The sequence below is a fragment of the Budorcas taxicolor genome, chromosome 25, assembly GCF_023091745.1.
Source record: "Budorcas taxicolor isolate Tak-1 chromosome 25, Takin1.1, whole genome shotgun sequence".
Classification (NCBI taxonomy): Eukaryota; Metazoa; Chordata; class Mammalia; order Artiodactyla; family Bovidae; genus Budorcas; species Budorcas taxicolor.
The window spans coordinates 49,259,274-49,277,952 of record NC_068934.1 but is presented as its reverse complement, the minus strand read 5'-3'; the positions used below and the strand labels follow the sequence as shown (position 1 = coordinate 49,277,952).

Genomic DNA, 18,679 nt, shown 5'->3' with positions numbered 1-18,679 from the left:
TGTGGGGTGGTTACAGCAGCCCAGAGACTGAGGCGGGAACTCGGCAGGAGCCCCGCACACAGGCCTGCCTCAGCGAGTGCTCCGCTGCATGGCCGGGCCCTGGTTCACACTCACCAGACAGTCTGCACACCTGCTTCTAGCCATCAACTGAGGTGGATGACTCCGCCTGGCCCGGTGGTGCTGGGGGCCTCAAGTATTCGGGTCTGGTCTCCTGGCTCCCCTGGCGCTGCTAGACTTCCGTTGGCCACCTGCAGCGGCTCAGCACCTCCAGGGACTGCGGAGGTCGGCCGGGCTGAGTTCCCCACCAACTCTTGGCTGGTGTTCTCACCCGGGGCTAGTGGGTCCATCTCGAGGTCACTGGACTGACTGGCTCCTGGGGACTAAAGGATAAAGACATTCCTTCTGTTGACAGGAGCCTGCAGGCCAAGCCCTTCTCAAGCCATTTTAGGGAATAAATGTACTGTCTGACAGGTAAGCGAGCGTGTGCAGTTTTAGAAAAGAACACTGCTGGGGGTCAGGTTCCTCTCTGCCACCAGCTTCTGGGGGGTCCCAGGTCAACCTATAGGGGAGCTGGATGGTGATCCCCAAAGATACATTCACATCCTCACCCCTAGAACTTGGGAGAGGGCCTATGTAGAAATAGTGTCTGTGCAGCCAAGGTTCCACTGCATAAGACTGGTACCTGTATTCCGAGACCAGCGTCCTTACAAGGAGAGACTCAGAGACACAGGCTCACAGCGGGAGAGGCCGAGGGAAGATGGCCGGAAGTAGAGCAATCACCCACCAACCAAGGAGCGACAGGCATGTTCAGCCCCGACTAGGAGCAGCAAGGGAGGACCCTCCCCCAGAGCACCAGGGGACCACCCCAGCAACCGTGATTTCAGATTTCTGGCTTCCAGAACTGTGGGAACAGTAAGGGCTGCATGTTTTAAGTCCCCCTCTATCGGGATCTGTCTGCAGCCCCAGGCACCCACATGACGCTCCCCGTCCCCTTTGCTTCAGCAGAATTCAAGTCATCCGGAACAGATGTTCCAGGGCCCAGACTCCACCACACAGGCCACGTGTGGACGCAGGTGGGACGGACTGGGGCTGCCCCACCCACCCTGGGATGTCTCCTGGGGCTCCCCTGGACAAATTCCCGGGCAATACTTACAGAGCCACTTAGCTTATTCCGACTTCCTGCAGATCAAAAAGGAGAGAGAAATGAACACAAATCATATTAACTATTGTAGTGACATCTGTGAGCGAGAGGAAGTACTTTAAATTTACAAAAAAGAAAGTGGATTTACGGTTACAGCAAAAAAACAAATGACCGGAACATCTGTGCAGCTGGGAAAACAGGAGGGGAAGACACTCACTCATAAGCCCCCCCCAGCAGGCAGGGCTGCCTTCCCCAGGACCCCCTTGGCTGGAGCAGCACCAGTTTCTCCCTGCTTTCAGGCCCAGGGCGCCCGGGACACCCTGTGTCCAGCAGCTGACCTGGGATCCTGGCCTCAAGCCCTGTGTGTCGGGATGCACACAGCAGGTGGCTCTGAGCTCACACACATGAGGCCCCAAGTTAGAATGTGAACTGATCTGTATTTTATACCAGGGGCTCCTGCTCAGTAACACCGACCCCACACCCCTTCTCTGAGCTCCTGATGCTCTTGTTGACCTAGCTTCCTCCAGGTCAGCACGACTCGGACCAACCTGTTCTTCTGTAGACAACAAAAGCAGCAATGACGATGACGACGACGATGATGGGAATGTAAACCTCCGCACTCACACCCAGGCAGGCCCATGACGATCCCGGGTGTCCTGGAAGGAGGCAACACAGAGGATGCGGTCACAGGGTCAGGCACCCTTTCCTCACCCGAGTGACCTGCTATCTCAGGAGTGGGGGCAGCACCGATGGGCTCCAAACCCCCACGGGCTCCTTCTGTCACTGACGGTCGCCACAACCTCCCCAGCGGGAGGCAGCCAGGCTCATCCTTCCTGCTCACACGGAACCCTGGGCTCAGAGGCCGTGGGGTTTCTCACTCTGGTCCCTCGAAGCAGCAGCAGGGCTGACCTGCCAGCAGGGCAGCAACAGGCCCTGCGTCCCGGGATGCGGCTCAGGGGAGAGTTGGGGCAGCTGCAGATACACCCCTGGGCCAGCAGGCGGCAGAGCCTGGAGGAGACTGGGAGGGGCGGATGGCTCATCTTCCCAGCACCCAGTCTGGGCCGCGCTGGCCCAAGGGGCAGCATAGGGCCCGCCCTGGGGAGACGTGTGGCAGGAGCACCGGGGTGTCTCCTCACTCTGCTGAGCTTCCAGCACCCACAGGAATTATGGCCACACAGACACTGGGCCCAGCACAGGCCCCTCAGAGCTGGGGACGCTCGGCCGCCCTGATGTGATGTGTCACCAAGGACTGAGCAGGAAGGAGGACGTCGTCCACGCAGCCCCCTCACTCTGCTTAAAGGCTTTCCTTTATTCTCAGAGCAGCCCTTCCTCATTCTGCCTTAGTTCTGGTGTTAAGACAGCCTTTAAAAGCGTTTGCAGGTTATAGAGGGAACGTACCTCAAGACAATAATGGCCACTGCAAAAACTCACAGCAAACATCACACTCACTGTGAAAAGATGAATGAGTTTCCTCTAAGATCAGGAACACACAAGGATACCCACTCTCACCGCTAGTAGTCAACATGGTCTTAGAAGTCCTCACCACAGCAAACAGAGAAGAAAAAGAAATAATGGAATCCAAATTGGAGAAGAGGTGAAACTGTCCTTGTTTGCAGAGGACATGGCACTAAACACAGAAAACCCTAAAGATGCTGCAGAAAACTGCTAGAGCTCATCAAGGAATCTGGTAACGTTGCAGGAGACAAAATCAATACACTGAAATCTCTTGCATCCCAACACACCCACAATGAAAGAGTAGGAAAAGAAGTCAAGGAAACAATCCCATTAACCACCACATTAAAAAGAATACAATACCGAGGAATAAACCTACCTAAGGAGGCAAAAGATCTATCCTCTGGAAACTACAATATCCTGAGGAAAGAAATAGAAGATGACAAAACCAGATGGAGAGATATCCCATGTTCTTGGATCAGAAGATGGAACATTGTGAACACGACTGTCTTACTCAAAGCCATCTACAAACTCAATGCAAGCCCTATCAAATTATCAATGGCAGTTTTCACAGAATCAGGACAAAAAAAAAAATCTACCATTTGTATGGAAACACAGAAGACCCCAAATTGCCAAAGCAATCGTGAGAAAGAAAAATGGAGCTGGAGGAATCAGGCTCCCTAAGTTAGACTATACTAAAAAGCTACAGTCATCAAAACAGTATGGCACTCACACAAAAACGGAAACAAAGCCCAATGGAGCAGCACAGAAAGTCCAGAGAAAAACCCAGGCACCTATGGTCACCTAGCCTCGGACCAAAAGGGCAAAAATACACAGTGGAGAAAAGACAATCTCTCTAAAAAGTGGTGAAGGGAAAACTGGACAGTTGAACATAAAAGAATGAAAACAGAACACTCTGTAACACTGAACATAACAATAAACTCAAAATGGACTAAAGACCTAAATGTGAGGCTGAGTGCTATGAAATTCTTATGGGAAAACATAGGCAGAAGAGGCGTTGATAAACATCCCAGAAAGATCTTTTCTGATCCACCTCCTAGGATAATAAAAACAACAACAAACAAAAGGGACCTAGTTAAACTTAAAAGCTTTTCACAGCAAAGGAAACTATAGGCAAAATGAAAAAGCAGCCTTCAGAACCAAAGACAATATTTGCAAAGGAAGTAACAGACGAGGGATTACTCTCCAAAATATACAAACAGCTTACGCAGTCTGCACCAAAAAAAACAAACAAACCAATCAAAAAATGGCTGGAAGATCTAAGCAGACATTTCTCTGTGGAAGACATACAGATGGCTAAAAGGAGAAAAGGTAAGATATAAGCATCTGAATGCAGAATTCCAAAGAATAGCAAGAAGAGATAAGAAAGCCTTCTTCAGTGATCAATGCAAAGAAATAGAGGAAAAGAACAGAACTGGAAGGACTAGAGATCTCTTCAAGGAAATTAGAGATACCAACGGACCATTTCATGCAAAGATGGGCTCGATAAAGGACAGAAATGGTAGGGACCTAACAGAAGCAGAAGATATTAAGAAGAGGTGGCAAGAATACACAGAAGAACTGTACAAAAAGATCTTCACGACCCATATAATCATGATGGTGTGATAACTCATCTAGAACCAGACATCTTGGAATGTGAAGTCAAGTGGGCCTTAGAAAGCATCACTACGAACAAAGCTAGTGGAGGTGATGGAATTCCAGTTGAGCTATTTCAAATCCTGAAAGATGATGCTGAGAAAGTGCTGCATTCAATATGCCAGCAAATTTGGAAAACTCAGCAGTGGCCACAGGCCTGGAAAAGGTCAGTTTTCATTCCAATCCCAAAGAAAGGCAACGCCAAAGAATGGTCAAACTACTGCACAGTTGCACTCATCTCACATGCTAGTAAAGTAATGTTCAAAATTCTCCAAGCCAGGCTTCAGCAATATGTGAACCGTGAACTCCCTGATGTTCAAGCTGGTTTTAGAAAAGGCAGAGGAAACAGAGATCAAATTGCCATCATCCGCTGGAACATGGAAAAAGCAAGAGACTTCCAGAAAAACATCTATTTCTGCTTTATTGACTATGGCAAAGTCTTTGACGGTGTGGATTACAATAAACTGTGGAAAATTCTGAAAGAGATGGGAATACCAGACCACCTAACCTGCCTCTTGAGAAATCTGTATGCAGGTCAGGAAGCAACAGTTAGAACTGGACATGGAACAACAGATTGGTTCCAAATAGGAAAAGGTGTACGTCAAGACTGTATATTATCACCCTTCTTATTTAACTTCTATGCAGAGTACATCATGAGAAACGCTGGGCTGGAAGAAACACAAGCTGGAATCAAGACTGCCGGGAGAAATATCAATGACCTCAGATATACAGATGACACCACCCTTATGCCAGAAAGTGAAGAGGAGCTAAAAAGCCTCTTGATGAAAGTGAAAGAGGAGAGTGAAAACGTTGGCTTAAAGCTCAACATTCAGAAAACGAAGATCATGGCATCTGGTCCCATCACTTCATGGGAAATAGATGGGGAAACAGTGGAAACAGTGTCAGACTTTATTTTTTGGGGGCTCCAAAATCACTGCAGATGGTGACTGCAGCCATGAAATTAAAAGACGCTTGCTCCTTGGAAGAAAAGTTATGACCAACCTAGAGAGCATATTCAAAAGCAGAGACATTACTTTGCTGACTAAGGTCCGTCTAGTCAACGCTATGGTTTTTCCTGTGGTCACGTATGGATGTGAGAGTTGGACTGTGAAGAAGGCTGAGCACCGAAGAATTGATGCATTTGAACTGTGGTGTTGGAGAAGACTCTTGAGAGTCCCTTGGACTGCAAGGAGAGCCAACCAGTCCATGCTGAAGGAGATCAGCCCTGGGATTTCTTTGGAAGGAATGATGCTAAAGCTGAAACTCCAGTACTTTGGCCACCTCATGAGAAGAGTTGACTCATTGGAAAAGACTCTGATGCTGGGAGGGATTGGGGGCAGGAGGAGAAGGATGAGATGGCTGGATGGCATCACAGACTCGATGGACGTGAGTCTGAGTGAACTCCGGGAGATGGTGATGGACAGGGAGGCCTGGCGTGCTGCGGTTCCTGGGGTCGCAAAGGGTCGGACGCGCCTGAGCGACTGGACTGAACGGAGCTGAAAAGGTGCACGAAAAGATGCTCGACATCACTAATTAGCAGAGAAACACAAACCAAAATATGGACACAGCCACTGTGGAGAACAGTGTAGAGGTTCCTTCAGAGAACTCTCATACGGTCCAGTAATCCCATTTCTGGGCACATATCCAGAGAAAACTCTTACTTTGGAAAGATACATACACCCCAATGCTCATAGCATGACTATTCACAATAGCCGAGTCATGAAGGCAACATAAATGTTCATCAGCAGGCGCCTGGATAAAGGACATGGGGCACATACTTAAAATGGACTATTACTCAGCCACTAAAAAGAACAAAATAATGCTAGTTACAGCAACATAGATGGACCGAGACTGTCATACTGCGTGAAGTGAGTCAGACGGAGAAGGAGGAGTATTGTATGACATCCCTTATTTATGGAATCTAAAAAGAAATGATACAAACAAACTTATTTACAACAGAGAAACAGATTCACAGAATGAATTTATGGTTGCTGGGGGGTGGGGGGTAAGACAGAAGAGAAGGGATAGTTAGGGAGTCTGGGAGCAACATGTATACACTGCTAAAATTTAAAATGGAACCAACAGGTCCTACTGAACAGCACAGAGAAATGTGGTCAGTATTACACAGCAGCCTGGATGGGAGGGGACTTTGGGAGAGAATCTGTTAGTCGCTAAGTCGTGTCCAACTTTTTGTGACCCCATGGACTGCAGCCCATCAGGCTCCTCTGTCCACAGGATTCTCCAGGCAAGGATACTGGAGTGGGATGCCATTTCCTTCTCCATTGGGAGAGAATGGATACATGTATATGTATAGCTGAGTCCCTTTGCGGTCCACCTGAACCTGTAATGCCAAAAAAGGTCCGTCTAGTCAGAGCTGTGGCTTTTCCAGTGGTCATGTATAGATGTGAGAGTTGGACCATAAATAAAACTGTGCACTGTAGAATTGATGCTTCTGAACTGTGCTGTTGGAGAACTCTTGAGAGTCCCCTGGTCTGAAAGGAGAGCCAACCAGTCCATCCTAAAGGAAATCAGTCCTGAATAGTCACTGGAAGGACTGATGCTGACACTGAAGCTCCCAAAACTTTAGCCACCTGATGCGAAGAACTGACTCCGTAGAAAAGACCCTGATGCTGGGAAAGATTGAAGGCGGGAGGAGAAGGGGACAACAGAGGATGAGATGGTTGGATGGCATCACCGACTCAATGGACATGAGTTTGAGCAAGCTCTGGGAGATGGTGATGGACAGGGAAGCCTGGCGTGATGCAGTCCATGGGGTTGCAAAGAGTCAGTCAGTCCAATAAAAAGTAACGCACTTTTCTGTTGTTCAAATCAGAGGGAAATTAAGGAGCTTATTTTAAAATGTAAACGTATATGCTGAATCCAAGGATGGTCTGATGACCTTGGGGAAGGAGACAAGGGGGACTCCGGCTCCAAGGAGAAGGGCAGCGGGAAGGCGGCACGGACCCTGGAACAGAGACGCCCGGTGGCCACGGTGCTCACTACGACCCGGTAACACTCAGGGCAGGGAAGAGACTGGATTCAAAGCACGATGCGGTGTCGTCCATGTGTGCAGTGGGGAAAACCCCTCACACCACACAGACACCAGTGCGGTCCTGCACAGTGATAAAGAGAAGCTTCTGGCAGGCCATGAGACAGAACACCTTCTCCAGCTGAGCAAAGGTTTCTCCCTCAGGACAGGAAGAGCACCAACGCTGGCAGAAAACAGCCACAAACCTGACCTTGTTAGAAGGAAGGACCTTTGTCCACAAGAGGCCCAGACACCCGACACAAAGAGCTTGTGTCCCACATTTAGAAATAATTATCAGTGTTTCCAGATAAGCATCAAAAATGAGAAAATGAAAACCCAGACAGCCAACATAAAAATGGGCAAGACTTCAGCAGAGACCTGGATGAACCCAGAGATGATCACACAAAGTGATGTCAGCGAGACAAATACCCCGTGAGATCACGTATCCAAGGAATCCAAAATACGATACAAGTGAACTCACTTTGGAAACAAAGGCAGACCCACAGATTCAAACACAAACTGATGGTCACCAAAGAAGTAGTGGTGGGAGAAGCATAAACTAGGAGTTAGAGGTGAACAGACACACATCACCGTGTACAAAGGAGAAGAGCAACACGGTCCCACTGTGCAGCATAAGGAACTGTATTTAGGGTCCTGCGATAATAACCATAGTGGAAAGGGATATGAAACAGGATATGTATGTGTATATTTGTTGCTGTTGTTCAGTCGCTCAGTCGTGTCCAGCTCTTCGGACCTGTGGACTGCAGCGCGCCAGGCTTCCCTGTCCTTCACCATCTCCTGGAGCTTGCTCAAACTCGTGTCCATCGAGTCGGTGATGCCATCCAGCCATCTTATCCTCTGTCGACCCCTTGTTCTCCTGCCCTCAATCTTTCCCTGCATCAGGGTCTTTTCCAAGGAGTCAGGTCTTCTCATCAGGTGGCCAAAGTATGGGGCTTCACCTTCAGCATCAGTCCTTCCAATGAATATTCAGGACTGATTTCCTTTAGGATTGACTGGTTGGATCTCCTTGCAGACCAGGGGACTCTCAAGAGTCTTCTCCAACACCACTGTTCAAAAGCATCAATTCTTCGGCTCAGCCTTCTTTACAGTCTAACTTTCACATCCATATCTGACTATTAGAAAAACCACAGCTTTGACTATATATGTGTAGCTTCCCAGGTGGTCCTGAATGAGTGGAAGTCGCTCGGTTGTGTCCAACTATACACTATAAACTCCATGGCATTCTCTAGGCCAGGATACTGGAGTCGGTAGCCTTTCCCTTCTCCAGCGGATCTTCCTGACCCAGGAACGGAACCGAGGTCCCCTGCATTGCAGGCGGATTCTTTACCAGCTGAGCCGTGAGGAAGCAGGTGGCACTAGGGGTGAAGAACCCGCCTGCCAGTGCAGGGGGTGGAAGAGACGCGGGTTCCGTCCCTCGGTTGGGAAGATCCCCTGGAGGAGGGCATGGCAACCCACTGCAATATTCCTTCCTGGGAGAATCCCATGGACACAGTCGCCTGACAAGCCACAGTCCATGGGGTCGCAGAGCCGGACACGACTGAAGCGACTTAGCACACACACACGTACATGTCTCTATGTGTGTGTGTGTATACCTGAACCACTTTACACCAATGTAAATCACCAAGACTTCAATTTAAAAAAGAAAAGGAAAACAGTCTTGCACAGATTTGCACAGATACTCAGTAGTCGAGCATCAACTCTGCTGGGGGCGTGCACCCAGCTCACATTCCTAAGTCCCATCTGAGGCCGCACCAAGCAGGGAAGCAGCCGGGTGTTGGGATGTCAGGAAGGACAGGTCTCACAGAGCGGTCAGTCCCTTCCACCTGCTACCTGGTCAGCCTGGTGGGCCCAGACTGAGCCCACACGCCCAGAACTCAAGGGACAAGGACAGGGAAGCCATAACTGGTCCACAAGGATCCTGTTCACTCAAGACAGGAGTCTACGAACAATGACCCATGGCCCACAGCCCACTTTTATGAATAAAGTTTCCTGACACACAGCCAGCACCTCTGACCACAGCCTCTGGCTTCTTTCATTACAGCAGCAGAGATGAATTCCGACAACAGGGACTTTGGGACCCTCAGAGCCTCAACCTTTCGCCTTTACAGATTTAAGGGATGGAATCGGGCCCTTACCTGACTGTGGATTTAAGGCACAAATTGTATTGCTTGTGGCATTGCAGGGTTGAAGGATGGCACCATTTTCACACCTGAGAGAATAAAGAAACTGTGAGCATCATTTCCCCTCGCTCGGGCCGGCCCAGAGAATCTTACTCACCACCCACCAGTCAGGGGTTAGAGGGACCAACCCAACCTCCTCGGCAGGCCCATGAGAAGTCTGGCATGTGCCGGGATGTCTGGGCCACACTGGATCAATGAGAATAAAACTTAGGAATCTCTGATAGATGGGGGAAGTGCCCCCGTCTCTGTCCCCGGATAGAGCTCTGTGTGTGGCCACGAGGACTGGACCTGACCTGGCCGTACCTCTACCGGGAGGGAAAGCGGCCTGAGATGAAGCTCGTGGAGAAGGGGACAAGCCAGAGCTGATCAACCCAGACCTGGAGGGTGTCCTTGCTTTGGACCTGGCAGGTTCCTGAGCCAACAGTGCAAGCTGGTCTGAGTTGTATTTAAGAATCTACAAATGCAGGTGATTTTGCAAGTGGCTTTACCACTGTGTCTTCCTCAAAGTCTGCTCCAAATCTAAGCCCACTGGGAACCACAGAATGCAACCGGATGTGGAAACAGGGTCTCTGCAGATGTAATCCTTTAGGAGGAGGTCACACCGGATCAGGGTGGGCCTGTCAGTGAGCAGCATCGTCACAAGAGGGGAGATGTGTGCAGAGAGAGAGAAGCCACGTGAAGACGCTGAGAGCGCACGGGAGACCATCCCTGGAAGGCGGAAGCAGAGACTGAAGCGAAGCGTCCACAAGCCGAGGAGCCAAGGAGTGCCGGCAAAGCTGCGGAAGCGTGAGATTCCTCCCGAGAGCCCACGGAGGGAGCCTGGCCCGGCGGCAACCTTGATTCCGACTTCCGGTCTCCAGAACTGTGAAGGGATACATTTTTCTTGTTTTTCAAAAGCCTCCGGTCGCGGTGCTTTGTAACATCAGGGGCAGAAAACACTCACGGGCCATCCCCCCTGGGCCGGGCCAGGGGGCGCCCCCCTGCCTACAGCTGTCCTCCCCATGACGTCCCGCGGCTCCACCCTCTGTCCCGCCCTCCCTGCCTCCGCTCTAGGGTCCTGTCTCCTGCTGCCTCTCTGTCCCTCGTGCGCCCATCACTGCACACGTGTTGGGGTGCTCTCCACCACTGCTGGGGCCCAGGCCTGCAATACGACCCCGCAGGCCACAGCGGGGCTCACAGTCACACAGGAATGAGGGAATGAAAGGAGGGAGAAATGGGTGAGCAATGACTCCAGTCACCCCCACATGGAAACTTGCAGGTGACTCATCTGCCTTAATCCTCAGGGCTCCTCAGTGGGGCTGGTGTTACCATTAGCCCCATTACACAGATGGAAAAACAGAGGCTCCAGCCAGGGGGTGGCTGAGTAAGTGACCCACAACCAAACAGGTGAGGGGAGAAGAGAACGCCCGCCCAGGCCTGCTGGCCGGCTCCCACCGCTGGGTGGCACCTTGTACACCGCAAGCACTTCTTTATGCAGTCCACGGAGTCACAGTAGAATTTGCCCGGCTGGCACTGGCACTCCTGGTTGCTGGTCGTGGAGCAGTGCTTCACCACTTCCTGATCTGCTGGAGGCAGGCCGAGGGTCAGTCACCAGGGCCTGGACTCTGTCCTGCCCCCCGGCCACGTCCAGGTCCAGTCACAGGCTCAGCACGTGCACCCACCTCCAGACCTCCCCCCTGCCGTCTGGGTGTCTGAGGAGGAGCTGCGGGTGCCCCGGCAATCTGGGCTGGGGGCAGAGGGCCATCTGCTCAGATACACTCCAAATCAACCTGTCTGCTCGTTTCCCCAGGGAGATCACAACAGGCCTACTCGGTGTGGACCGAGAACAGTCTCTCCCAGCATCGCTGGGGGGTTCCGCCCTTCCAGCTGCGAAGGGCTGGGTCCTGGGGCCGCACCCACATCTCACGTCTATGCGGCTGTTTCCACAGGGCCAACTCTCTGCCCCCACGTGGATGTCACTCCGCCTCACTGTCTCTGCTCAGAGCCGAATACGAGGGGCAGCTAGGGTGCTATCTTGCTTTTCATCTTCCAAGAAAGAAGGAAGCTGTTCCAGCAGGTGTGAGCACAGCAAGGTCATGACAACTCCTGCTGCGGTGCTTTACCTTTTTAAAAAAATTTTATTTATGCGTTTGTTTCCGGCCGTGCGGCTCTTGCCCGCCGTGTGCCCACTCTCTCTAGTTGTGGCGAGCGGGCGCTACTCTGTGTTGTGGCTTCTCATTGTGGTGATTTCTCTTCCTGCAGGGCATGGGCCTAGGGGCTGTGGGCACAGTGGCTGTGGCCCACGGGTGCAGCTGCTCTGTGGCACGCGTGATCTTGGAAAAGCTGGGGATGAACCTGTGTGCCCTGCATCGGCAGGTGATTCTTAACCGCTGGACCGCCAGGGGAGTCTCATATCTTTACCTCTTAAAAGTAAAAACCATATCAGCTTAAAGTCTATGGCAAGATGAACTGATTTACACACTGATACACTGAAATTTTCATTGGGAATGCATAAAATCTAAGCACCATTCCAGGAAAACCTGATCCTTATACAACACCAAATGAGTTCCCTGGTGGTCCAGTGGTTAGGACTGGAAGCTTTCACTTCCAGGGCCCAAGTTCAACTCCTGGTCGGGAACTAAGATGTTGCAAGCCACACAGCATGGCCCCAACGAAAGAAAAACAAAACCCTGAGCCTTCTGGTTTACTACATTGTAGTATTTCATTAAAGGTGGTTTTTTCACATATATATTTATACATGTTTTGCTAGATTTATTCCAATTTTTTTTTTTTTTTTTTTTTTTTGCCAATGCAAGTGGTATTTTTAAATCACACTTCAAGGGTGGTGGAGTGGAGGCGGAAGAGGAAGGGGACATGAACATACCCTTAGCTGATTCACATTTTTGTGTGGCAGAATCTAACTCAACATTGCAAAGCAATTACACTCCAATTAAAGATAAATAAAATGGAAAATTACCTATTTAAACAATGTCATCGATACACAGAGATAGAAGAACTTCTGTGTACCGTGCTGATGCTCAGCAAGTCTGAAAGCCTAATGACTTGCGGCTGCTTCTTCAGGCACCACACACGCTCCCTGATGACGGCTCCCCCCGCACTCCTCTGGGACCTCTCATTGCCCCTGGGGAGGTTCCCATGAGCTGGGTCAACGGCGCACGTGAGCCGGACTGCCACCCCTTACCCTCTCGGCACTGGGCACATGGCACGCATCGAGGCTCTTCGCTGAGATGAGGTCTGAAAGTTATAGACCCGCACTGTGAGCAGGCTCCGATGTGGTGGTCCTGGTCTATGCGTGTGCTTATGTAGTAGCCTGCATGAGATGGGACACAGAGGGGTGGTGGGGACCCCACCCAGTCTCTGAGGCCTCAGCTGGAGGAGGTCTTGAGTCACCTGGAGACCAGACCCCCCGCACAGTACCCCCAACCCACCCCGGCCTCCTGGGAACACCTGGTCTGATCCCAGGCCACAGGTGTCCGTCCCAGAGACCAGGGGCCCAAATCACCCCCCAGCTTTTACCGATGCCCTGCAGCGCCTGGGCGCTGGAGCAAGGTCGCAAGACTTCAAGTCAGACCAACGGCGTCCCTTTGTTCCCTACACGTGGTTCCTGCAGGTGTGCGTGTGAATGCAGAGATCTGTGTGTATGAACGTCTGTAGTGTGTGTACAGGTGGGTGGGCTAGGGAGTGTGGGGAGGGTACGGGGCTATGGGTCCAGGTACCAGGTGCTTGGGCTCTGTGCCACAGGCCCCTGGAAGGCACAGGTTCCTGGACGAGATACATGGTGTGTGCAGGTGTGTGTGGGGAGGGGGGATGCCCGTGGTGAGGGGACAGCTGCCCCTCACAGAGGGGGCTGGGAAGGGACTTCGCTGATCACATGGGCGTGTGTCTGTGTGTCTGGACGGGGTTCAGGGTGCTGGTGGCTGCCAAGGACAGACTCTCCCCCGCCCCAGACAGCCAGGTTCTCCCCGCAGGCTGCCCCCAGCTCTGCTCAAAGGGTCTCCGACCTCCCCTCTCCCAAGCAGGAAGTCTTCCCTGCAAAGCTCTGGAAATCGCCCGACTCACCAGCCGGGCAGACTCTGCTGCAGGAAAGGTTGCCTAGGACCTCATATTCGCCTGGGTTACAAAAGGTCTTCCCCGTCGCCATCATCACCTTCAATGAGAGGGGACACGGGCATTTTCAGAAGATTTTTTCCCACCTGATGGGAGCAGACACTGACACCCCCGGGTGCAGCCTCCCTTGGGAGAGGACGTCGGCGGGCAGGCTCAGGCCAGGGACTTTCCTCGGGCTCCCTGCTGCTCCACTCGCAGTACAGAGCAGGGCTGTGTGGGGAACACGCTCTTTCACCCCAAATGTGTGTGGATCTGCTGACACCTCCGTGACTGACGTCTGTTCCCTATGCCTGGTCAGAAGTAGACCCTTTGTGGTCGTGATCCTTTGGAGTTTCGTGAGTCTTTGATTTTCTTCTAGCATACAGTTCCTATTCTCAGCTGCTGCACATAGACTTTGTCAAGAGAGGCCACTGTCCGTGTGTTGGGAACAGGGATCTGAGCGTCTGTGTCTGAATGTGCACACAGGAGCCCGTCAATCACAAGCTCCCAGGAACTGCACATCCGTACCATTTTCTATCCTGCTCGACTTCTTGGCTTTGAGGTGTATTGAGCTCTCATACCACGTCTATGGACTCCAGATTCCGTCGTGTGATCACATCATTCTCCGCTTTTTGTATTCTGAGGAGCTCCTGTTCATATACAGTTTCATGTTTGTTTCTGAAGGACAGTTGAGCCTCAATTGTTCGCTGAATTCTGTGTTTTGGAACTTGCCTGCATGTTGAAATGTGTTCGTTACCACAACGTCGAGACCCCTGATGCCTTCCTGGACGTACACAGGGGGGCAAGAGTCCCTCCTCAACACATCCTGGAAACACAGGTCCAATTGGGTCCACCCAGGTGCTGCTGCCTTCCTCTGCCAGCTCTCAGCGTAAAGTATGGCCTTTCGGCACCTGGTTTTCATGTCTTTGGTTGGTGATCTTGACATTTAAAATGGTCCCCTCGGGTCCAAAGGCTAAGACTTTGCGTTTCCACTACATGGGGGGGCACATGTACTATCCCTGGCCGAGGAACTAAGATCAAGCACGCCGTGTGCCTCGGCAAAAAGAAAGAAAAGCAAGGTCTCCTAGCCAGTCTCACCCGGTGTTCTGAAGGACAGAAGGCTGAGATGTGTCTACATGTGTAGAAAAAAGGCATCTTAAAGAAACGTCATACAGGCAGGCCATACAGTGCCACTGGCCGTGAGTTCCCAGTTAGTGAATTAAGTATATATTAAGTCAGGTGTCTTTAAACAGAAACACATGGAAAGCGAGATTATATATTGACAGGTCGGTGGAGGACAAACAGATGGATGTGAGACTTGGACCATAAAGAAGAATTGATGCTGTCACACTGCGGGGCTAGAGAAGACTCTTGAGAAGCCCTTGGACAGGAAAGAGATAAACCAGTCCATCCTACTGAAAATCAACCCTGACTACCCTTTGGAAGGACTGTTGTTGAAGCTGAAGCTCCAATACTTTGGCCCCCTGACGGGAAGGGCTGATTCACTGGAAAAGACCCTGATGTTGGAAAAGATGGAGGGCAGGAGGAGAAGGGGACGACAGAGGATGAGATGGTTGGATGGCATCACCGACTCAACGGACAGGAGTTTGAGCAAGCTCAGGGAGATAGTGAAGGACAGGGAGGCCTGGTGTGCTGCAGTCCATGGGGTTGCAAAGACTTGGACATGACTTAGCGCCTGAACAACAATGAATGAAAATACTGAAACTACAAGCAAGGGTGAGCGGATCAGTGGGTACAGGGGGAAGAAATGAATACAGGTGTTTCTTTTCATCTACAGTTTTACCTATAGATTTGTGTTTACAAGTTAAACAAAATGGGATAAATCCCTACAATGGACTATTATGGATGAGCCTTGAAAAACATGAATGGCTCTTGAAATCCTTATGCTAAGTACAAGAAGTCAGTCATAAAGCTCGCACATTATATGACTGCATTCGCATGAGACATTTAGAATCGGGAAACTAGGAACCAGAGACGGAGTAGACTGGCGGCTGCTCAGGGCGAGGGGAGAAGGGGAGGTGTGCTAGGTCGCTCAGTCGCGTGGGGCTCTCTGCGACCCCGAGGACTGGAGCCCGCCAGGCTCCTCCGTCCATGGGACTCTCCAGGCAAGAATGCTGGAGAGGGTTGCCATGGCCTTCTCCAGAGATCTTCCCAACCCAGGGATCGAACTGAGGTTTCCCTCATTGCAGGCAGATTCTTTACCTTCTGAGCCACCAGGGAAACAAAATGGGGAGACAGAGGTTGATTTAAAAAAAGGGATTTCTTTTTGAGGGGAAAAATGTTCTAAAATAGACTGTGGTGATGGTTACACAGACCATGAAAATACTACAAAAAAAGACCTATTTAAAGGGGTGAAATCGTATGACGTGTGCATTACTTTTCACATACTTTCATCTCGATAGTTACTTGGGGCCGCCTTGGGGCCTCCCTGCAGCGCGCGGGCTTTCTCCGGCCACTGCCCGTGGCGGCTGCTCTCTGGCTGCAGTGCATGCTCGTCCCGCTGCAGCAGCGTCTCTCCTTGCAGAGCACAGGCTCTGGAGCTCGGGCTCAGTAACGTGGCGCTCAGGCTGAGCTTCCCTGTGGCACGTGGAGCTTCCCGAGCTCAGGGATCGAACAGGCGTCCCCTGCATTGCAAGGTGGACCCTTAACCACTGCACCGCCAGGGAAGCCCTGATACGTGAATTATTTCTCAAGAAAGCTGCTTTTTAAAAGTTAAATAGAAAAGGATAAAGAGAGGCTTAGGCAAGACTCCAACTCTACTCAAGGTCTTCATTGGGACACTGGGAAAAATCTGAAGGTGGTCTGCAGACCCACCAACACCAGTTCCCCGCCCCCTCCCATTTTCAGCAAAAGTATCACAAGGCGCTCAAAGAAACAGGAGAGCATGGGCTACTCAGAGGAAAAAACAAACCTGATAGAAACCATTCCTGAGCAAGACCAGACGGCAGAGTTACTAAGCAGAACTCTGAAGCGACTGTCTTAAAGATGTTCAAGAGCTAAAGGAACAGGGACAAAGTCAGCAGAGTAATACAGGAACAAGACAAGGAGATCAGTAAAGACAGAGGAAACTGGGAAGGAAGCTAACAAGAAAACCTGGAGTGAGACAGCGCAGCAGCTGAGACGGACAGTTCACTCCAAAGGATATGTGAGCAGGCAAAAGACAGGGTCAGAGAACATGAAGGCAAGACATTTGATAACCGAAAGAAATAAAGACTTAAGAACTAAACATCACTTAGAGTACTTACAGCACCCTGTCGGGGGAGCCCACACATGAGCCGTGAGGCCCCAGGAGGAGGAGGGAGGGAGAAAAAGGGGGCAGGGAGATTATTACAAGAAATAATGGCCTGCTGCTGCTGCTAAGTCACTTCTGTCGTGTTCGACTCTGTGCGACCCCATAGACGGCAGCCCACCAGGCTCCCCCGTCCCTGGGATTCTCCAAGCAAGAACACTGGAGTGGGTTGCCATTTCCTTCTCCAATGCAGGAAAGTGAAAAGTGAAAGTGAAGTCGCTCAGTTGTGTCTGACTCTTAGCGACCCCATGGACTGCAGCCTACCAGGCTCCTCCGTCCATAGCATTTTCCAGGCAAGAGTACTGGAGTGGGGTGCCATCGCCTTCTCCGAAATAAGGGCCTAAAACATCCTAAATTTGATATAGGATATAAATCTAAGAGGCTAATCAAACTCTCAGTAGGATGCATCCAAAGAGAGTCACATTGAAACATATAATCAAACTGTCCAAAGACAAAGAAAATTTTGAAATCAGCAAGACAGAAATGATAGGAATCCTCAATCAGATTACTAGATGTCCCACCAGACACCACGGATTCAAGGTGGCAGTATGCTTGATACATTCAAGATGCTAAAAAAATGAAACAAAAACACTGTTCCCTGGAATTCCATGTCCAGCAATACTGGGAGTTTGCTGATATGCAGCCTGCCCTGGAAGAAATGTTAAAGTGAGTCTGGCTGAAACAAAAGGACACCACACAGTAAGTCAAGGCCACACGAAAAGAAAAAGGGTAAACACCGAGATATTATGAAAGGCAGTGTTATAATATTGGTGTGTTCGACATTTATTTCCCACACAATTTTTTTTTTTTGGTGACCCTCATCGTTCCTTGGTGTACGTTCATGCCCAGCTCTCTGCAACCCTATGGACTGCAGCCCACCAGGCTCCTCTGTCCTTGGGATTTCCAGGCAAGAATACTGGAGCGGGTTGCTGTTTCCTCCTCCAAGGGTTCTTCCTGACCCAGAGATCGAACCCAAGTCATCTCCGGCACTGGCAGGCAGATTCTTTACCACTGAAACACCTGGGAAGCCCCACTTTCCAACACATTTTAAAAGCAAATGCATAAAACAATTATTCGTCTGTTTTATGCACAGAACATAAATATGTCATTTTGTGACATCAAAAAATTGTTAGCAATCAAAAATAAATTTAGCAAAATTACAGGGTACAAAACCAACACAAGAAATTAAGTGCATTTCAACACACTGACAGGGAACAATTAAGAGAAATGAAGAAACTTAATCCATTTCCTATAGCATGAAAATAAATAAAACAGTGAAAAGTGAACAGAAGCAAGGTGAGAGATGGAAACAGAGAAGGATAGACAGTCCTTAAAGAAACCGTGAATAAGTGTAAGGACGCCCTGCGCTCAGTGGCTGGAAGACTTCACATTGTGTAGATGTCAGCACCATGCCACCTGATTGACAGATTCAACAGAATCCCTTTCAAAATCCCAATGAATGTTTTTTGCACAAAGGAAAATCCACACAGAAATTCATATGGAGTCTCAAGGGACCCACAGTAGCCAAAAGGGTCTTGAAAAAAAAGAACAAAGTTAGAGAACTTACACTTCTTGATTTGGAAACTTACTGCAAAGATACAATAATCAAAACAGTTGGCTAGTTGCTAAGTCATGTCCGACTCCGTGACCCCATGGACTGTAGCCCACCAGGCTCCTCTGTCCATGGGATTTACCAGGCAAGGATACTGGAGTGGGTTTCCATTTAGATACTTGCATAAGACAAATATCTGGAATAGAACAGAGTCCGAAACAAGCCCTCACATATGTGGTCAAGTGATTTTTGA

The 18,679-nt window shown here is 50.2% G+C and overlaps 1 pseudogene; it reads right to left on the bottom strand.

Moving 5' to 3' along the window:
- Window positions 1-136: 136 nt before the first annotated feature.
- Window positions 137-16,075, bottom strand: LOC128068597 (tumor necrosis factor receptor superfamily member 26-like; annotated as a pseudogene).
- Window positions 16,076-18,679: the final 2,604 nt, after the last annotated feature.